Here is a 22447-nt window from a genome sequence, read left to right as displayed (position 1 = left end):
CAAGTTAGGGTTTCAAATGAGGGTTTCAAAAATGTATTAGTGTTTCAATGTAAAGTTTAAAAGTTAGGATTATGATTTCATGTCAGGCCTTCAAAATAAAGGTGTTGGAGTTCATAATTTGGTTTTCTACCAGGGTTATTATTTTGAATTACACATTCTGCTAAAATTAGGGTTTCAAATCATGGTTACAATCCCTGGTTAGTGTTTCAAACGACGGTTTGATGCAGTTTAAATGAAGCCTAAAAGTGGCTAGGGCACAAACACGCACACACATGCACACACAATGCGCTGCGGCGTCTTGCTTGGCCAATCAGCGCAGTCAGGACTCCCGTGTGTCAGACGACATTTGATCAGCCATCAACGACACGCGCGCCAACATCAGCTTCGGCGTGACAAATAGACATCTGGCACGTGCGGCTACCGGCGCCAGCGACCTAGTCGGCCACGGCGCTTCAATTCACCTGCAGTCCCGAGCTCATCTGCAACGACGATATTGCAATTACACCTCCAATTTGTTTGCGCACCTGTTGGTTTATGCACGCTGGATTTATAATTAATACAAGATGCCAGCGAAGACGGGTGAGGGCGAGATCAAGCTGAGGGAAGGAACGCGCGTCTTTCCCTGCGGCTTCTCGCTGTGCAGCGGATAACACGAAGCTGCTGTGCGGCAAATATTCACGTTTGCAAAACAGTATCATTCTCTGCATTCAGTTATCGCAGTTACTTTGTTTTAATGAACCCGGTGTGGGCCACTTTGCGGATTGACATCAAACGAGTCTCGAGTCTGACTGAGCTAATAATAATTACAGTTATTTTGTTTTAATGATCCAAACGTCGACGACCTTGCATAATTACGATTTTGAGCACATGATTGACAAAACAGGTTTGTTTTCGAGTTTGTTTTCAGTGAATGCATAGCGATCAAAACTAGGCTAAATTAGCCATTACAATATGTATTATGCGCCAATGACGGTTATTTCGTTTTAATGAACCAAGTGCAGGCATCCTGAGACAATGAAATGAATGTTCATAAAATTTCTAATCCTAGAGAAGACAACCTAGGTTTGATGATGCAATCCAGGTCAAAATCAAGTGACTAAACAATCCTTAAAGAGCAAGTCAGCAAAATCCACCCTGGGCAATTGTGCACTCTAAAAACAGTTGGGTCAAAAATGGACCGATCTACTTGGGTCAATTTGACCCAACTTTGAGTGAAGAAATGGGTCTTTTAGTGTAAAACAACTAATAAATATTGGTCAGATCCTTTACTTGGGTCAAACAATTGGGTCATTTTGTATTAAACAACCCAGAAAGTTGGGTCAAATTGACGCATAAAGTGGATCGGTCCATTTTTGACCCATAATTGGGTTACTTTTGACCCAACTGTTTTTAGAGTGTGACAAAATGGCCCAATCCTAAAATGGATTAAAATGGCTGGATTTTCACAAACGCAATTTTAAATCAGAATGCCGTGTTTAGATTAGTGGGGGCACATACAAAATGTAAAGAACATTTTTGGGTTGACTTCCCATTTAAACTATAAATTATGTGTGATTGCAATTATTTACTGTTTTACTATTTGTATGTTTTTTTTTTTTTTTTTTTTTTTACAAATTCTGCTGAGGTAAACCACTTTGTCTTTCACCCCTAAAAAAAAAAAATGTAAATATGATATACGCTTATCATGGGATGACAATTATCAGCATCCACACACATGCACATGTTCCATTGCGCTAATCCTCGCGTGGGTATCATTAACGGCGGCGTCCCCAAAAATAAAAATCTATCAATAAACGCTACATCTTCCCTGCATAAAAGGCCAAACACGATTTAAGTGGAGGGAATATCCGCATCATCAAGCGCATCCACCTACAGGCAGCATTACAAAAGCAAGCATGTGTGCGTGCTTGTTGAAAGGCTTCACCAAATGGCACATGTTCAGGGAGCGAGACGCCTATAGCGCACTGCTTGTACACTATGTATGTCGACTGTACACACGTATATCCGCTAACATGCAAATCACAAATGGCGGCACGGAATGGAGGGCGGGTGTGGGGGGAATGCAAGGACCACCGTTTCTTGCGAATTCCCGCCAGCCCGCCACGGGCAATTTTTCTGTCCCCCACTTTGAGGGGCGCTTGTGATGCGGAGGCAGGTTGAGCTGCGGGGATTAATGAAAAGCTCCATCTTAGTCATGAAAAGAGCATTTTTACAATCTATTTAACACCCTGCATGCCAAAGGCTCGCATTAGGGACCGTTGACTTACAGTCGCCCACAGCGTTGTGTTGTGATGCATTCACCGCCGCCGTCGTGATCGTCTGTGGGAAGCCTTGCATTCCCCTCTCCTCCAAACCCCCTCTCCACATTCTAGCCCACTGAGTCTTTACACATTTGTCACACTCACGGTCAGAAAAACTCATTCTCCCTCACTGGCATGGAGTATGACACGCAACTGGAAGTCTGAAGGAGTTATTGGCGAAACGAGCATTAATGGTGCTGCCTTGGACTGCAATGTTCTTTTTGGGATGCGAGCCTGCTGGTCACTGCGGCCCCCCCAAAAAAACGACAGCACTCATGCCATGGAAATTGTAGAAAAATACAGTATGTACGACATACTTAGACATTTCTTCTTGTAAGCATGCTGCAATGCACTGAGTTCGGGAAAGTACTCAATTTCACGAGTGACGATCAAATTAAAATATTGCAATTATTTTTGTCAGTCTTTTGAACAAGTGTTAGAAAAGTTAGTTCCGAGTGTGTGTGTGTATGTACACACACACTCGCACGCACACAGGCACATACACATACTCACCCACATACAAAAAAATAAATAATAATAATAAAAGAAAAGAAAAAAAAAAGAGCAATGATGATGACATGTCAAATCGGTAAAATTACCGAATGAACAATAAATACTGAGCTCTCCAGAGAAAAAAAAAAAAAAGAAAGAAAAGTTTGTTCCGGTTTAAATTTGACCTGACTTTACTACAATGGAGTTTAGAGAGTTTTCAAAAAGCAAATTTCTCTTCCATTTACTCCAAATCATCAGCTTCTTAAGATAATGGCCTAGATCATATTTTGACAGTATTTGGTTAAGTTTTGAATGTTTTCTGAAACAAAAACAAAAACTGAAAACAATATTTCAGGAAGTTTATTAAATTTGCATACATTACAGGCCAAACGCTTGGACACACCTTCTCCTTCAATACATGTTTTATTTTCCTGACTATGTACATTGTGGATTTTCACTGAATGTAACAAAACTATGACGACAACTAATTAACACATTAGGAGTTATGTACTTAGCAAAAAAGGTGAAATTAATAAAATAAATAAATAGCCACCCTTTTTGCTGATGCTTTTTTTTTCTTGGCATTCTCTCGACGAGCTTCAAAAGGTCGTCACCAAAAACGGTTTTCCAACAGTCTTTAAGGAGTTTCCAGAGGTAAGAATGTCAAGAGTATGTAAAAAAAAAAAAGTAACCAGAGCAAAGGTGGCTATTTTGAAGAATCTATAATACAAAACACGTTTTCAGTTATTTCACCTTTTTTTTTGTTTTGTTAAATACATAACTCGACATCAGTTCATACATAGTTTTGATGCCTTTAGTGAGAATCTCCAAAGTAACCAGACATGAGAATAAAGTAAACGCATTGAATAAGAAAGTGTGTCTAATTTTTTGGCCTGTACTGTATTTATACCAATTCCGTACGGTGAAAGGCAGAACAATCAAACTAGATGGTACCTGGTATTATGAAGCTTCATGAAGCACACCTCGAGATGGCACTATTAGTTTAAATGTGCAGTCGAAATGTAATCAATGTCCATTGCACGAGCCTTTATCTTTAAACCAAAGGCACCATCCAGCGCTGTAATTTTTTTTTTTAAATACTCCCCAAAAATATCACAAGTTCTTCATGAAGCTTCATTTTCCCATCACTGTACTCACCCGTCCCAACTCAAAACATTATAGACATGATACAAGGTTTTCTGCGCTTGGTTCATTGATACAAAAATGCCTAAGCCGATAAAATGTAATAGTAATATAAACATTGAAATAGTAATAATAATCATTTACATTTATGCAATAAGAATACATTAAAATACTGATAAAACTGGCATTTTTTGCCACACCCCTCTTGGACGCTTTGTAGAATGCACTTTTGAAGTTTTGAGTTTTGCTGGTACCATAAACAAAACAAAAACAAATATCCGCCTCCATGGAGCTTGGCGGAGGTAACAACACACTGTGAACCATTAGGCGATGCCTTGCGTAGGTTGAAGTCAAATGGACTGGAGCCTCCCTAGAATTTCCCGAAATAATGCCACCTGCATTGCGCCGCACAATAACAACAAATGCCAGTACATGTGGAAACTTAAAGTAACTATTGTTGTTATTGTGCTATTCTGATTGGCTGAAGGCAGACCGTTAATTGATGTGGACGGAGCTGAACTCATAAGAGCTTTCCGCGTTTCCATCTGGGCGGCCTTGTTGACCAAAGCAGACTGCAGTGGAATGAGTGAGCATGAGTGCTGGATGTTGTTCCGGCGCTGGTGAATTATTCAACACAAACAGTCGCAATCACGCACTGACTGCACGCAACACGGGGGTCACGGAAGGCCAGGTGCGTCCCCACCGCAGTGAGACTCGGGGGGGTCACCGGAGTGTTCATGAAATGTATGCCAGAAAATGCGAGCCAGCCCTTTTTCTTTTGGCTGCGTCGGCGCTTTCCCTCCCCTTGGGTGGCTGGCGTCGGGCCCGGGACCACCTTGCAGCTCTTAGAAGGCTGTTAAAGGTTTGGACGGAGACACCGACACGATCCTCCGCCGCCACCGCCCACATGGAGCTCACCCACAAAGCTCTGAATGCAATCACGGCTTCTCTGGATGTCAGCATGAATTACTGTAACCCCCCCCACAACCTCCCGGCACACACACACACAAACACACTGAAGGCACCGCCTGAAACCAGCCAAGCAGGGGAAGTGGGGCAAAACCAACAAACACTGTGGCCATCTCTGCTATGACTGACCTCAAGGGAGCCTTTGTACAATGTGGCAAATCATGCAATTAATTGTTTCGTATAAAATAGACTAATTAACTAACCAGCTGACTGGCTGACTTTCTGACTGACTGACCAACTAACAAATCACAGACTGTCAGACTGATGACTGACCGAGTGATGTACTGACTGACTGCCTGACAATCGAATTATCCATAATCAACTAACTGAATGAACCAATGAGCAAAACAAACAAGCAACCAACCGTTGCCCCAAATGTGCAGCCCTGTTATGCTCAAACCCAACTGCATTTTAGGAACTGTGCTGCTTTTTGAATGAACTCCAAGCCTCGAAAACCCTGTCAAGCCTCCCCGGTGGTGGACCTATTCCGGTACTGGTCGGTCCCTCAGTCAAAGCAAAATGTCAGAATGGAGAATTGGGCCTGACAGCTCTTCCTGGGGGAGACTAAGTGGTGTCAACCTGTTGCTGGCAACATGGTGATGAACAACTTTCATTAAAAAAAAAAAAAAGAACAGAGAGGAGCCGAAAGTCCTCTGTTTTAATGTCACAGGGACGGGAACCCTTGAGGTCCAAATGAGGGGAGAAGCCAAATATGTCAGTGCCTTGCACAGATGAATAATTTACAACAGCTCCGATCATAAGCGAAAGCAAAGGTCCCGTCGCTGCCGGATACGCCAATTGTTGTCGCAAGCTATCAACAATACGGATGCTGCAGCGCATGTGAGGATACACAGTGGAAAGCCGCTGAAAGCAACAGTTTTTGTTTTTTGACTTTACTAATGGTAGGTAATTAGTCATTGAATTTGCTGACTAACTAATTAACTAAATAAATAACTGACTGACGAGCTAATTGACTGACTATCTGACATACTAACCAATTAACAGACAGGCGGATGGACAAATGACCAACTAGCTAGCTAGTATGCTAGCTAGCTAGCAAGCTACCTAGCAAACAAAGTAACTAACTAACTAACTAACTGTGAGTGACTGATTAAGTAGGCAACCGGCAATCTAACAAATGAACTAAGACTGCCTGATCATTCTATTGTGTGAAAGTTTAAACAGGAACGGTAACGCAGGCACAGGGGCTAACGCGACATAAGAGGCATCCTGGCTGGTCCCACCCTATCATATAAGTTGCAACGGCAACAACAGCAATGCTGTTTCTTCTTATTAGGAGCCGGCATAGCATTACTGCGACTGTGATGCTGTTTTTGTAAGGTCAAGTTGCAATATAACAATACTTTAAAGCCGCGCTTGGCAGTTTTGACAGTTTCAAATGGCAGAGTCGGAAGCCGTTTTGACATTTTAATATTCACAACTCAGACGGCCGTCATTGCGTCGCACACCACAAAGGGGCGGGGGAACCACAAGCTCAAGCATTGCTGAGTCCAAACGTTTGCATGGACTTCTTATGTTTTTTTATGTAACTCAAACTTGCTTTGTGTATCCAAAGGTATAGTTTCTTTGTGATTTGATTGTCACTGTCCAATGACGACCTTGAGATGAATTAACCCTGGAGAACCCAATAACCCTTTTCTTCTTTGGAAAATTATGAATTATACATTAAATGACTGCTATAAGTCCACTGAACACCAAAATATATGTTTTTTTCAATTTTAACCCTTTATTCCCCAATTTAGGATTAGGGCGAAATTTGACCCTTTTGGGATTTAGGAGTATCAATTCAAAAAATTTGAATAACAAAAACTGTCAGTAAACTATTTAGAATTTAAGAAAAGAATCAATCAAATACACAGCTACATTGAACAATATAATTTATTTGTTTTATTTGTTGCATTTTAGAACTTGATTTTGAATGTACAAACACACTTTGGCCAATGGGAACAAGAACACAGGGACAAAATCACTGCTGGGGAAAAAAAGAAAGGTCTTTGTTATTTGAGTAGCAGAATTTATAGGGGCCAAATTTGACCCCGTGGGTTCTCCAGGGTTTTATTAGACTAATCGACAAACTGATCAAAGGATGAGTACGCTTACTAAATCTTAGTTGTGTTTTCCAGTGGTTACCTTCAATTTATACTTGAATAAGAGCAAAATACTTTACGTGATCAAAAGATCTGCAGAAGAAAAAAAACCCGCAACAGCTTTTCCATTGATTACGGCTAGCGAAGACGCGACACGCTGGCTCCATTAGCGGGAACGTAAATGACGGCATTAGGGACAAGCAAAGGAGCTCGGACGGCCACAAGAACACGCAAACACCCAAAATCCATCATCAAGTCATTAGCGACCTAATGAGCGGCATCGAACGATGTTTTCCCCGTTGCTGTGATGCCGACTTAAAAAGTTTGAAGCGATTGCGCGACCGGGTGACTTGTTTTCTAGCGGCCGCCGGCTTTAAGTGCGTTGTAGGATGACGACGCACGTTTTCCCTTTTTAGCGTCAGACACTCGTATCGACGCTCTCTATGGCAGTGGCCAACACAGTGTTCAATTACATTGATTTTTCTCCCCCTCGCGCTTTCTTCCTTTGTTACCCTTGCCGGCTCGTTTTAGAAGCTGTGTGACTGCAGACGTAAAACAAGTGGAGCCCCTGAAATTATCTTATCAGATCAGTCAGGAGAGAGGAAATGAACTGAGAAAAAAACTTCCAGCTTCAACTTAAAGAAGCTCAGCTTAATAGGCTGGGTTGATTGTTTGTGAATGAACTGATTTCCGGAGATTAATGACGCTGTTTAGCTTTTTCCTGCTGCGCGATAAGAGCAAAATGCAGTGCTTTGGGTATAGACTGTTTCTCTAATAGTCTTCGGAATTAGTCAGTGGGGAGTTGTCAGTGAGCTCCATCCCAAAGACGTGAAAGGAGCACTTATTGGAAATGTATCACAGCAGGCACAAAAGAGATATTAATATTCTAACGTTCATTGGTCAAATAGGAAAATGAGATTAGAAATCAGGGGAACATCAAACCTCTACCAACGCCAAGCACACCTGATTTGGATCAGTAGCACATTGTGCACCTCCATAGAGAGGGACGCACCTCCTGCATGCCAATTCTGTAATGCTGTCTATACATCCATTTTCGTCCTCATGAGGGTGGGGTCATGTGAAACTGGTAATTATCCCAGCTGAGTTAGGGCGTGAGGCGGGGTATGCCGGGGCAATGCCGGGGCAATTATTCCAAGGAGCATGGCTTGGGATGTGGGAGGAAACTGGAGCGCACACACACAGATATGTTCCAACTAAGAGTTGAAAACCCACTTGACTGCGAGGTAAACATGCAACCCTTACTAAGCAACTAGCTACACTGACTAATTGACTAACTGTTTAACTTCCTATCATACTGTAACTGACTTATATACAAAGTAACTAAATTGAGTGACAAAATTTTTGGGCTGACTAATTGAGAAACTGTCTAGCTTATATATTGACTAAGAAGTAACTAATTATCTGACAAACTGACTGACCATCAAATTGAAAAGGTAGCTAACGAGTTAAATAAGTAACTAAACTGAGTGACTAATACACTAACCAAGTAACTAGTCAGTCAGCGCATTATTTGGGTAGTGTATCAGTTTAGGTTTTACATTGATTAATTGACTAAGTAACTATGTGCCTGAATAACTCACTGACTGACTAAGTAACTAATTAACTCATTCACTGCCATTGACGGCTATAGACGTCAAAAATTCATTTGAACAATTTCTATTAGTTTAACATTTTTTTCCACTTTTGTTAACAGTATGAAAACCTAGAAAAAAAATGTACATTTAGAACAGATATAAAATTTGTGATTAATTGTGAGTTAACTATTGAAGTAATGCTATTAATTTTAATCGCCTGACGCCCCTAATTTTTTAATAATCTTTAAAAATAAAAAAATATTAAAAGAAATGTCTAGGTTTTCATACTCTTGTTAAGAAAAGTGGGGAAAAAATGTAAAACTAATAGAAATAGTTCAAATGAATTTTTGACGTTTATAGGCGTCAATGGCAGTGAATGAGTTAATGAACTGACTTGACTAAGTAAGCAACTAAATTGACGGACTGATGAACTAGCAAACTAACTGGGTGAGTAACTAAACTGAATGACTGAATGACTAAATTGACCATCTTACTAACTGACTGAATGACTAAGTAACTGACTGGCTAACCAAGTAACAAAAGTGAGTGGCAAATTTGGGAAAGTATGTAACATTCTGACTAACTACAATAAATAGCTGACTAACTGAGTAGTAATTAATGTTGAAAAGTTCATTTTAACATTGCCTCTTGGCGGCTAACGTGAGACGGAAACAAAACAGTTCCAACAGTGAACAATTGTTTTTCACTGAGAACAACTCGGAAGTCAACCAAGGAGACGCGACGCATTGTGTGTTAAAGTTTGGCTCTTGCACTGAATTTGAAAGGTGTTTTTTATTGTCCTAAACTCTGACTTATTTCTTGTGTAATTGTATGTAGTGCTAAAGTGAAGGTGAGTCCTAAGGGCAGAAAGTGATGGGAATGAGATGTCACCAAGGTATACACAACTGATATTGAAGCGTAAACAAAACAGAAAGCTGTTGGTTTTAGCGCATTTTTCACCTGGATCTTTTATTCCCGGCTGACATTTATCATTTGTGTTACCGGCAAAGCCAACAATAATAATACACGACTTGAATTCAACCTGCTCTGCATTACATCATTTGATTAGGCAATTGAAACTGTGAGGTTGTTAAGACTTTGTAAAGAGACACAAAAACTGGGCCAGCAGGATCAATAAAACCATGACTCTGGTTTGAAACCCTAATCCTGGCAAGACCTAACCCAGACTTAAAACACTAATTTGAAAGCCTAAACCTTGTCTAAAATCTAAACCAACACTTAAAACCCTAATGTGAAACCCCATCCTATGTTTGAAACCCCAATTGGAAACCCTAACCCTAAAGTGAAGCATCCAATCAGAAGTTTCTGACGTCATTCTTGACGACAGTCCAATTCTCAGGTTTGAGGTGTCGCTCAGGCACTCGAGCGGGTGCGAACGACGCTTCTCAAGCAGCTCCTTATTTTGCCCAGGTGGCCTACTTTTCCATCCGCAGCAGCCTGGAGGCATTCTGTTGGAAAACACTTCTCTCCAGTGTGGGGGGGGGGGGGTGCGGGGGAGGGAGGACGAGGGGCGGGGCGTCTTTGACGGGACAAGAATGCTTTAATCTTGACAGGCAGGCAGGTGGAGCTCACCAGATAGAGTAAATCAATGGCAGCGTCTGAGAGGTAGCGGCCTTTTGTATCGACCGGCGAGCTCCCCCAACAACATCTTCGCTTGCGTCGCTCGCAGCTCTCTGCATGCTGACATCATTACAGACAAGCACATCATCAACCTTCAATCCTGACCGCCCATTCCAGGCAACAGTCGAAACCCTAACATCAAATCCTAAACCAGATTTCAAATATAAATTTGAAACCCCAACTCGACTCAACTCCAACTTGTTTGAAAATTAAACTCAGGCTTAAAATGCTTAATTTGTAACAGTAACTTTGGGTTACTATGTTCATTTGAAACCCTAATCCTGGCTTGAACCCCTGCTTTGAAATCCTAGCCCTGACTTAAAACCATGACACTTGCTAAAAACTTGAAAGTAATTTGTAAACCCAACACTATCTTCAAACTTTACTTTGAAACCGGAATCCTGTCTTGAAGCAATATACCTATCTTGAAACCAGAATTTGAAGCCCTAACCCAGGATTAAAAAACACAAATTGGAAAGCCTAATCTTGGTTTGAAACCTTAAAATACCCTAATGAAGGGCTTGAAACCCACATTGGACACATTGACCGTGGCCTGACCAAATTTTGAAATCCAAACCCTTGTTTGAAACCCCAACTCTAGTTTGAATATTAAACTCAGGCTTAAAACGCTAATTTGAAACAGTAACTTTGTTTTACTATATTCATTTGTAACCCTAATCCTGGTTTGAACCCGTGCTCTGAAATCCTAGCCCTGATTGAAAACCATGACACTTGTTAAAAATTCTAACCCAGACTTGAAAGTAATTTGTAAAACCAACACTGTCTTCGAACTTTACTTTGAAACCCGAATCCTGGCTTGAAGCAATACACCTAGTTTGAAACCAGAATTTGAAGCCCTAACCCAGGACAAATTGCATAGCCTAATTTTTGTTTGAAACCTTAACCTATACTAATAAACCCACATTGGATACATTGACCGTGGCCTGGCACAATTTTGAAATCCTAACCCTTGTTTGAAACCCCAATGGAGACTTGAAACCCTATCCCTGCCTTGAAACCCTAATCCTATCTTGAAACCTGAAACCTAACCTTTGTTTGAACCCGTAATAACCCAGGCTTGAAACTCTAATTCCCAACCCCCAATCTTGGCTTGAAACTCCAATTTCAAGCCCTAAACCTTGCTCAAAACCCTAACCCAGGCCTATTACCCATCTTTTGAAACCCTAACTTGAGCCAACCAACTTCCAGTCATCAGTGGCAAGTGGACGGCTAACCTCATTCAGACTGTCGTTTTTCCAGCTGCCTGGAGGTCGAGATTGGATTTTTAACCCTTTTAAATTCCATCATCTGGCCTTTGGTCTCCTCTTCAATCAGCCGCCAATTCCTGCAGAAGGTCCGTATAGGCTAACACTTTATTGCTATTGGCGCTTCATTCCCAAACTGAGCCACTGCATAAAGGGTCAACTTGTACAGAAGGACGTTTTTTTTTTTCATCAAGGTAGCAAGATACTAAGTACTGAATCCGATGAGCAGGAAGTCAAGCAATTTTTAATAAGCTTCCACATCTTCCTGATGGATTCCCTGCAAGGCAACTCCTCCATCCAGGAGAACAAGACTGCTTCTCACATTTCACTCCATTTATCTCCCGGTCTGCGATCGTAGTCCTCCATTAGGCCTGCATGGAAAAGCATCCCATGCCAGGAAACCCAACAAAACAATATGGGATTGCACGTTTCTTCTCCTCATGGGTTGAGATCCAAACCACGTAAAAAATAAAAAAAACTTTTATTTTTGAAAGTCTGAACACACTTTTTAAAGGATTCCTTATTAGTTTTTGTGATAAGAGCACCACTGAAGTGCTTTTTAAAGCACAGTAATTAATACAAAAGGCAGTGTCCTTTCATGAATATGTTTATTTGTCACTCCCATTAAGTTTCTTGTAAAACTGACGTATAAAACTAGAGAGGATTAACTCTTTCACTGCCATTGACGGCTATAGATGTCAAAAATAAATTTTAACTATTTCAATTAGTTTAAAATTGTTTCCACTTTTGTTAACAAGAGTATGAAAACCTGGGAATTTTTTTTATTGTACATTTTGAACAGATAGAAAATGTGTGATTAATTCTGAGTTAACTATTGAAGTCATGCGATTAATTACAATGAAAAATTTTAATCGCCTGACGTGATTTAAAAAATAAGATGACTAAAAATTAGGGGTGTCAGTCGATTAATTTTTTTATCGTAATTAATCGCATAGATTCACTAGTTAACTCACGATTAATCACAAATTTTGTATCTATTCTAAATGTACAATAAAACAATTCTAGGTTTTCACACTTTTGTTAACAAAAGTGAGGGAAAAATGTTAAACTAATAGAAATAGTTCAAATGAATTTTTGACGTCTATAGCCGTCAATGGCAGTGAATGAGTTAAAATGGTATATTTAAACACCAAACTGTTCAACCAAATCATATAATTGTAAAACTGTAATTGTAAAAAAAATACATATTTACAATAATATGTCCTATGCACCTCCACAAGTCTAAGCACAGCATTCTGATTAATATAGTATTTGTGGAATATGAATTATGAAGCAAAATCCATCCATTTTTAGCCATCTCAGGAGGCAGCCATTTTGCCACTTGGTGAAAATGACATCACAGTGTCAGGTAACGACCAATCACAGCTCACCTGTTTGCTGGGTTTCATCATGTGACAGTCGCGTGCCGTGCCTTCCAGTACAAGGCAAAAATGGCCGCCCCCTGAGAACGGATGGATTTCACTGCACTACATTTATTTCCACAAGTTATATTAATTTCATAAGCAGAATATTGTGTTTGGAAGAGTAATAAAATAAAATACTGTATATTATAATCAAGATAATTTTTGGCTTGACTTCTCTTTCAAAAATGCAGAAATTGAGCCATTCTGCGGTGGGGTTTTCCTCATGTTGATGTTTCTGGAAAAAAAAGGAAGCGCAGCCGCGTTTCCTCGGGCGAGATGGAAGCGGCAACGTCTTGTAAATAAATCACAACAGTCATCTGCATTTTGCTCTTTCTTTAATTAATGCTCCCTCAGTACCGCGATCACGTCTCCACTAACATGGAACGAGCGAGAAAAACACAAACCTGTTTAGAAACCTTACTTTGGAACCCTAAACCTGGTTTGAAATGCAAATTTGAAAACCAAACTGGAATTTGAAACCTTAATCTTCGTATTTTGTAACCTTTCAGATCGTTTATGAAGCTAACTCAGACTTGAAACCCTACTTTGAAACCCTACTTTGAAAATCAGCACCGCACTCTCGTCTCCACTAACATGAAACGAGCGATGAAAACACAATCCGTCCACCCTACAAAACTTGTTTGAAATCTTACTTTGTAAACCCTAACCCTAATTTGAAAATCAAACTGGAATTTGAAACCCTAATCTTGATTTAAAATCCTACTTTGTAACCCTTAACTTTGTTTGTAAAGATAACCAAGACTTGAAACCCTACTTAAACTTTGAAACACGAAGGCTGGTTAGAAATCCAAACAGTGGCTTGAAAACCATACACTGAAATTCAAATCCTGAATTTAAAAAATGGTGAAATCTTAACCTAGACTTTTAAAACCATAATCCTAACTTGAATCCCAAACGTTGGCTTGAAACTAACTTTTGAAGCTTTAATTCAAAACCTTAATTTGCAACCCTATCCTTTGTTATACTTTACTCTTACCTTAATCCTAGACTGAAACCTTAACTTGTACCCCTAACTGTGAAACCCAAACCCTCGCTTGAAACACAAACCCAGGCATCCAACTTTGGCTTGAAACCCTACATTGAAACTCTAACACGGCTTGAAACACAAATTTAAATGTCAACCCTTGTTTGAAACCCTAACCCTTGTTTACAGTTTCAAACACATCCAGCCATGCATCCAACATAATGAAGCGCGGTTAGTGATGCAGTAGTCGAGTAAAACGTGCGTTTGATGTAATATGATAGAGGAAGACGTTTTTATCTTCACGCGCGCGCGTGCTCGCTCGCTCTCCGCCAGCCGTGTTTGCTGTGACAGCTGTGGCGTGTTGTCGCCGCTGCGAACTGGAAAGGGCCGAATGCATGCGCCACTTAGCCGCTGCGAGGCTTGGCAGAAGCGGCGCCGCTTTAAGAAATGGTTGTGCGCCGGCGCGTCGTAAGTCCCCAAGTTGAGTGTTTGTTGTCTTTTCGCATCACGCAAAATGAAAAGACGGCGCGCGGAACAGCTGGCACCGCAGGCTGTCAATGATGGCTTTTGCGCAGGCCCGGTCGCGGGCCAGCTCGGTCTGAATTATGCAAATACGACACAAGCAAACGTGCAATCAGGGCATTGACAATCGGACTTGTTCGTCTGCCGTTTGTGGAACCCGGATTTCAAAGCTGGACTTGAATCCTTACGCCTTGCTTGAAACCTCAGCCCCAAGCTTGAAACCCTAACCATGACTACGTGCCATAATTAGAAGACCTAACCCTGTCTTGAAACCAAAAATTAGAAACTGTATACTGTACCCTAATGTGAAAATGTGGTAAATAGCGAGACAAAGGCGAGTTGTGTTTCCTTTCCACGCAAAACTGCCAGCTACTCTCTTTCATATTTTAAAACCCTAATCCTACTTTGAAACCCTGCTCTAAAACCTTAATCCCACAATGAAACCCTATGTCAAAACCCTACTTTGAAATCCAAACATTGGGTTAAAACCTACTTTGAGACCCTAACCCCATTTTAAACCCCTAACACAGTGGTGTCCAAACTACGGCCCGGGGGCCGCGAAATATACTAAAAATGGCATTTGACACTGTTAAAATAGATTTAAAAAAATGTTTGGAGATGGTCAAAGTAACAAGGGTGTCCAAAATAAGTGCCACTAATACAAATAAATTAGTTTACGTATATACTGTAGCATTTTTTCCAGATATGCATATACGCATTTTTTTTAGGACTAAACACAATTTCATAACATTATGTGGCCCTTGCGTCTTTCTGGTTTCCACCCCTGCCCTAACCCTACTTTAAAACCCTACCCCAAAAACCTAATCCTACTATGAAACCCTGTTTCAAAACCCTACAAAAGCCCACTTTGAAGCCCTCGCACTATTTTGAAAGCATACCCCCCATATCCTAAAGTCAAAATGTGGCGATGCGGTAAATAACGAGACGGAAACGAGCTGTGTCCCATTTACTCTCCATACAAAACTGTCAGCTACTATCTTTCAACCATTTAATATCGATATCATCCCTTTTAATCGAGAAACACGTCAACACCCCCCCCCCCCCCTCTCTCTCTCTTAAAGCTACAGCTCCCAGGCGAATATTTCTCCCTGGAAACTGGAAACCCTAACCATGACTTGAAGCCAACATTTTGAAAGTCTAACCCCTGTCTAAAACCCAAACCAGGTTTGAAACCCTAACCCTTGACTATTTGAAACCTAACTATAACCTGAAACCCACATTTTGAAACTCTTTCCCTTGTTTGAAACACAAACTTGTCACTAAATGCACTTTGTGTCCGTCCTCCCCTAGTGACAAATTGCCTTGTTGTGGTTCTTGCCACAGCATGTGTACATATTTCAAGTGTGATCCACTCAAACTGTCCAAACATGGTGGCTGCCTCATGTTAACCCCCCCCCCCCACCTCCCCCTTTCCTCTCATCATTCATGTGCACGCATGCACTCCCCATTCATTTTCCTCAGGCAGCCGTCCTCCTCCCACCTATTGATCTGCTGCAGCGTCAACATAGTGGAGTGTCAATTAGAAGGGCCCTCCTGCCCATCTGTCGCTGGAGCGCAACTCGGGCCGATACCCGCCCGCCCCACCCCCCACCACCACCACCACCGCAACAACGACAACAAAAGTTTCCCGTGACAGCTGCTCAAGTCTCGCACGGAGTACAGCCAACGCCATGTGATCTAAATATGATTCATATTCATAGAAAACTGCAGAGGAGGCCCAGACGCTCAATGGGGGGGTTGGGGTGGGGGTGGAGGGTAATCATTGTGTTCACAATATAGATGTGCGCACAAAAGGTGAAATTAATAACAATGTCAGTCTTGGAAAATTGGGTAAGCAAATGGAGCATCTTAAAAACAAAACGATAGAGAACATTGCGGATTGCAGTTTCTAGCAAAGGTGTGCTTCATTTGTATGAAAGGACACAAAAGCCACAAATCGTCAAGTCATGTCTATATTGTGGTCACAATTCATTTGAAGCCTTGCTTTGCGATCCGAGTTCGAAACTCTAACCCTACTTTGAAAAATCAACCCTGGTTTAAAACTCCACTTTGAGACCCTCACCCTAGTTTGAAACCCTAATACTGCTTTGAAACCTTACTTTAAAACCCTAACTCTTTGCTTGATAACCATCTTTTGAAACTTAATTGTAGCCCCACTTTTAAACTTACCCTTGCCTGAAACTCTAACTCGAAATCCCAAACCTGTCTTGAAAACGTGAACGAAGTTTAAAGGCCTTATTTCCTTTTTGAAGGTCTAACCCTGGAACCTTAAATTCTAACTCTGACTTTTCTTTAAAACCCACATTTGACAGTCCACCAGTGACAATTTCACCAGCAATCAGTGACCCTAACCCTTGTTTTGAAACCCTCATTTACAATCCCAAGGATTATTTTAAACCCTTAACTTGGTTCGGAACCATAATTATAAATTTGGGTCATTGAATTTTTAATTTTAAATGGCTAGTGTTCAGAGGTGGCAAATCCAGGTCCAGAAAGTAAAAACTATCAAGCTATCTAGCTAGCACAAGGGGCTAAAAGGCAAACTGTGGCAGGCATTTTACTTTCTGGACCTGGAGTTGCCACCTCTGCGGTACAAAAAATGTCAACAATACAAAAAAAAATCCAGTCGAGAAAATGATTCCCCACCCCCGACATCGACTAGTGACCTTGAAGGTTGCGCATGTGGTCTTATCTTCCTGCCTGCGAGTCAGTCGTTTATCTCCTGCTGGAACCCGAACATTCTCCAGACCTCCTTGAAGCGCCGATTCTCACCGCCGCCGCGTCGCCTCGATATCAAAAACCGAAAGACGCGACTCCGTGACAGGCGTGTGGGCGACGTGCAAACGATATAAGCACCCTAGCGCCCCACGCTGCGCCTCGGTGTGCAAAAAAAAAAGATGACTTCGTGAGAAAATATCAGAGGGCGGAGGATATTTTAGATGTATTACCACAAGTTGTCAAGGTTTAGTTTCAGAATAAAGTTGTCAGTTCATGAGTTTCTGCAATGACACGTCCTTATTTGCCTGAAGCTTAATGGCCTTTTTAAAGAAAATAACGCTAAAATGAGCTTTTCGCACCCGTGTGAAGCCTGTTCTCTTGATATCAATCTACAGGGAAGCTCTCGCTGACATTTTCATGCTGCTAAGCACTTGTCATGCATCCAAAGCACATTCTCACAGAGCTTATATCCTAGTGTACACACTTCAGCAATCTGCAGCGTCACGTCAGACGTTCGGAAAAAGGATATGCAACAATGGCGGTGATGACAAGGGACATGCTAAAGTTGAAGAAAAAAAACGGGCTATTCGCTATTTCACAGGCAAGGCAAGGGAATTCATATAGTGCATTTCATACAAAATAGGATTTACATGAATAAAAAGTACATTTAAAAACAAAAATTGGTAAGATAAAATACATAAATAAGATTAAAATTAAATAAATAAATGAAAATAGTAAATAAATAAAATATAGCATGCTAAAAAGTATAAAAGAAAAAAAAGTGCAAGAAAAATAATGTATTTCAGTTTTTTTTTTTTGGTACAGTGTATAACTATTTGATGCTACCTCCTGTTTATTTTGGGTGTAATTCCGACATCGACAAAACCAGATGGCGGCACACTAGTTAGTTTGACACTATCAATTTAAAAGAAGAACCAAAACAGGAGGTACTTTCGGATCTGTCCATTTTTTTTGCTGAAGATGATTGAATTTCACATCCTCTTTAATCCTGAATTTTATGCCCGCGGAGGTGCATCCATCTATCTATCTATCTATCTATCTATCTATCTATCTATCTATCTATCTATCTATCTATCTATCTATCTATCTATCTATCTATCTATCTACGGTGAGACTTATCTAATTAATTGTAATAAGGACTGGTGCAATAAGTGCAAAATCCTTTTACAGGTCTTCCTTACTAGAACTGAAAAGTTGAAGTTATGACCTTCACTACCAGAAAATAACTTCTAATCAACATCAAAATGCACAAGTATTACAAAAATAGAGATTTAAACACAATACAGTTCTCTTTTCAACTCTAAACAATTCTGTAACTTTTAAAATGATCTGCTTTTATAAGTTAACATCAAGAAATCACATTTTGATTCATAAACTCTTTAAATACTTTTATCTAATAATTTAGTCTTTTATTACACCATTGGACTGATCTTAGGCATTCATCTGAATATTTTTTAAGGTTACACCACTGCAACAATAAAACATTTAATTCGTCAATAATTTGATGTACCACTAGAGGGAGCTTGCATATTAATGCTTGATTAAAATAGCTCAGACAGGTGGTTGTTTAACATTGAATTAAAATACATCCTGGCTAAATCGGAACCGCATTGACAACAACGATAAAAGCCTGACGCATGATCTTCCCAGGTATTAAATCTCCTTTTAGGCCTACGGACATGTTGACGTGGGAAATGTGCAGTGCTGCAGAATAGTTTCTTTTGGGACACTTTCTTGGCAGCAAGAGCTCACACAGTCCTTGCTGCTCTCTTTGAGCTCATGCTAGAGATGCCAGTGTGCCAGAAGATACATTTATACCATAAACCATAAAACAAAAACAATTTGTAGAAAATTTCAACAGTGGAAGAAGTACAAATACTTTGTGGGTTGTACTTAACTAGCTTTTTCAGGTATCCGTACTTTGGTATAAATATTTATTATTACTTATGACTTTCTACTTTTATTACTTACCTTTGAAAACATTTGTTACTCTGGCCCTACCCGGCCCTTTTTTAAATAAAATTGCTTGATGTTTTGTTTCATCTGGTCGATAACAAGCCTTATTTCAAGGTATTGGTACGAGCAACTGTAACCAATACACGATCAGGAACTACAAATTATTACTATTTTTTTCCTGGTGAGCTCAGTATTGTTCATTCGGTAATTTTACCGATTTGACATGTCATCATCATTGCTCTCCTTTTTTTTTTAAATGTGGGTGAGTATGTGTATGTGCGTGTGTGCTCTCCAGAAAAAAAAAAAAAAGGAACTACAAATGAGTCGTCTTTTTTTTTAATTTTTTTTTAACCTGATTCTGGCTACTTAATTCTGTCTGTTAGCGAGAGCCACTACATCGTGATAACTTACATTGATGTTTCTGCATTTGGCAATTTATTATTATATTATATTATTAGTATGGGATTTTTTTTAATGGGCTTTAGGTGAACTGATGAATACACACACACTCGCACGCATGCACGCACACACACACGCACATACACATACTCACCCACATACAAAAAAAAAAAAATATATATATATATATATGTGTGTGTATATGTATATATATGTATATATATTAAAAAAAAAAAAACATTTATTAATTTTTTTTAATTTATTTGTTTTTTTTTAAAAAAGGAGAGCAATGATGATCTCAAATCGAATGAACAATACTGAGCTCTCCTGGGATAGAAAAAAAAACAAAAACAAAACAAAACAAACAAAAAAAAATAATTAGTCATCTCACTTTAAAATGTACTGTCTTTGAATTGTATTGCCCCTCATGTATCGAAATACATATCGAACCATTTTTTATTGAAGAGATACAAATCCTTATATATATATATACAAGTACGGTATAATTTTTCATTTTTTTTACCATTATTTACTTTTATTTATTTATTTTACTTTGATACCAAGGGAGGAAATATGCTCAAATTTGTCCCGATTGTCTGTATGTGTGTGGTTGTCAAAAAGTATAGTAGACCTTTCGCCTCCCATCCAAAAGTCTTCTACCTCATCCACTTGTCTACACTGCAAGCCGGCGGCAGTGAAAGGGCACCTGGAGTGAATCACCTGTGAAAAATGACTTGTCCTCACTCGGTGGGGAGATAGCCGGGTGTATCCACGGGACCTTGTCACTTCCCATGTGCTCTCAATGAATCTCGGCCCGCTTGCTGATCCAAGCCTTTAACCCGTTGGCTGCGGTAAAACAAGGGCCTGTGCATTGACTGCATGCAGGGATATTGCTTCTTCCGGGGCCCGTTACATCATCGAGCAGGAGCCAGAGTGTTGATAAGCGCTTACAACCACGGCTTTTGGGTGAAGAGTGGAATGTCTGTTTTCAATGATGCTATTTGACATGCTCTTGAAATGAAATGAGGCTATGCTGCTCATACTTCCTTCTTTCATTTTTTATATCACACCCCAAAAGTAAAACACAATTTAAAAGAAAAAAGTTCCCAAAACTGCATATGGGGTTACTCTATGGAAAACAATGGGTATTTGCTATAAATGAACGGCTCATCGTATCTGTATTTTTTTTCCCCCAATACTCCATATCAAGTTTGTAAATATAGCGGAAATTTCTAACGCTTAAAGCACAGAATCCAATCTAAGAGCCGCATATTGTTCAGAAAAGCTGCCCACAGGGTTTTCACAGAAAATATAATAATCGCTGTGGTCATGATTGCTCAGAACCAAGAGTCTTCTTGTTTAATGCAGCAAGTCTATTAAATCGGACAATTCCCTTTCAATATTAAAGTCCCCTTTCACTGCTAATAGCGCCATTTCCATTCCCGACTGTTTGCTTTAGCCCGCGAGGCCTCATCGTACATGCTTCTGAGGCCTACGTGTGACTTCCATTGTAAAACGTAGTAATTGACTTTGCCTGGTCGTGGTGCGTGGACACACCAAGGTAACGTTAAAATGGTCCATTTGGCACGATGAGCGATTACAGACAGCAATGTTTTTACAGCTTTAATGATTTCCTCGATCCGTGTAGCAAAGAGCAGCCGTCCCTATGACAATGTTCATGTGATCAAAAATGGCCCCCAAAAGTTGTGATGGTGTTACAAGGAATCTATGACAAAATGAGAAACTTACGGTAAAGCCACATGGAAACTCATTTGGTGCTAACTGTAAAATCATTTTTTATCATACCCACTTTTAGCCAATAAGAAGCAAAGTGGAAGAAAGTCAACAATAGGGCTGGATGATTATGGAAAAAAATAATCATTTTCATTGAGACTGAAATCACGATTAATAAAACGATTAAAGTTGCTCAGGAAATCACGTACACAATGTGTGCCGGGACCTCACATCCGCAGACAGAGGGCGGGAAATTGGAACCCGAATCCAGTCTGAAAACTATTGGCTAGAGGCTTACTGTGAACAGCTAAAGTGTTAATCTGCTAATTAGAAGATGTTTGAGTTCTAAATGGTCAAATAAAGATTTTTTGGGGGGAAATTTCTACATCAGCTTTAATACTTGATTTGAAAACTTAGTATTAGACTCATTAAACTCAGCTACTTAATAACCTCATGTCGATTTATCCCTGCACGAAATTAACTTGTAAATAACATACGGAATTTAAGCCTCTTGCATTTTCATTCTGCTACGTCCACACCTTTGATGCCTTGCACCTTTGCACACATTGAAAACCTTGAACAAGCTTCATGCTTATCTCGTTATCATATTTATTTAATTTTATGCTATTTTCACAAGTCTTTGGATCTACTTGGGTAACCCGGGACCTCGGGTTTGTATTTCGTGCCACGTCATGTGGAAATGAGTGTTGGCACGATGAAAAAAAGTCCTTCGATCATTGTTTACTGTTGTTACTGTTACTGCATACTGTTGTTTAAATTTTTAGGAAAAGAAAATTCCTTCAATCCTTAAAAACTCAAATTTAAATAGAATTTGAAAGGACAATGAGAAAATGAATTAGTAATAAAATAAAATAAAAATATACTACAATAATTGCAATTGAAAATACAATTAGCATTTTAGCGTCTTGGGCTCAGTGTGGTGCCGCACACTTAAAATGAGAACAGAAGAAAGTTGCGTTTGAACTCTAGTTATATTTTTTACAGATTAAGAAGAATTTGTGTCTTTGACTAGTGTGCATGTGTTTCCTTAGTATTTGTGTGTGAATATTTGTTATTTGAAGGAATATCACTCCCAAAGTCAATGCTAATTTTCTGTGAGCATTTCAGTGGGATATTACATTGACAATTAGCAC

General features: G+C 39.9%; 1 protein-coding gene and 1 long non-coding RNA gene across 2 annotated transcripts in view; one reads left to right on the top strand and one right to left on the bottom strand.

The window, feature by feature from the left end:
• Window positions 1–22447, top strand: part of LOC144056130 (metabotropic glutamate receptor 4-like) — a 156140-nt gene that overhangs the window by 8351 nt on the left and 125342 nt on the right. The gene's annotated exons all lie outside the window — the stretch shown is intronic.
• Window positions 1–22447, bottom strand: part of LOC144056133 (uncharacterized) — a 59934-nt gene that overhangs the window by 16502 nt on the left and 20985 nt on the right. The window lies entirely within an intron of this gene.

Source organism: Vanacampus margaritifer, chromosome 8 (genome assembly GCF_051991255.1).
Source record: "Vanacampus margaritifer isolate UIUO_Vmar chromosome 8, RoL_Vmar_1.0, whole genome shotgun sequence".
Taxonomy (NCBI): domain Eukaryota; kingdom Metazoa; phylum Chordata; class Actinopteri; order Syngnathiformes; family Syngnathidae; genus Vanacampus; species Vanacampus margaritifer.
This window is presented reverse-complemented; position numbering and strand designations above follow the sequence as displayed.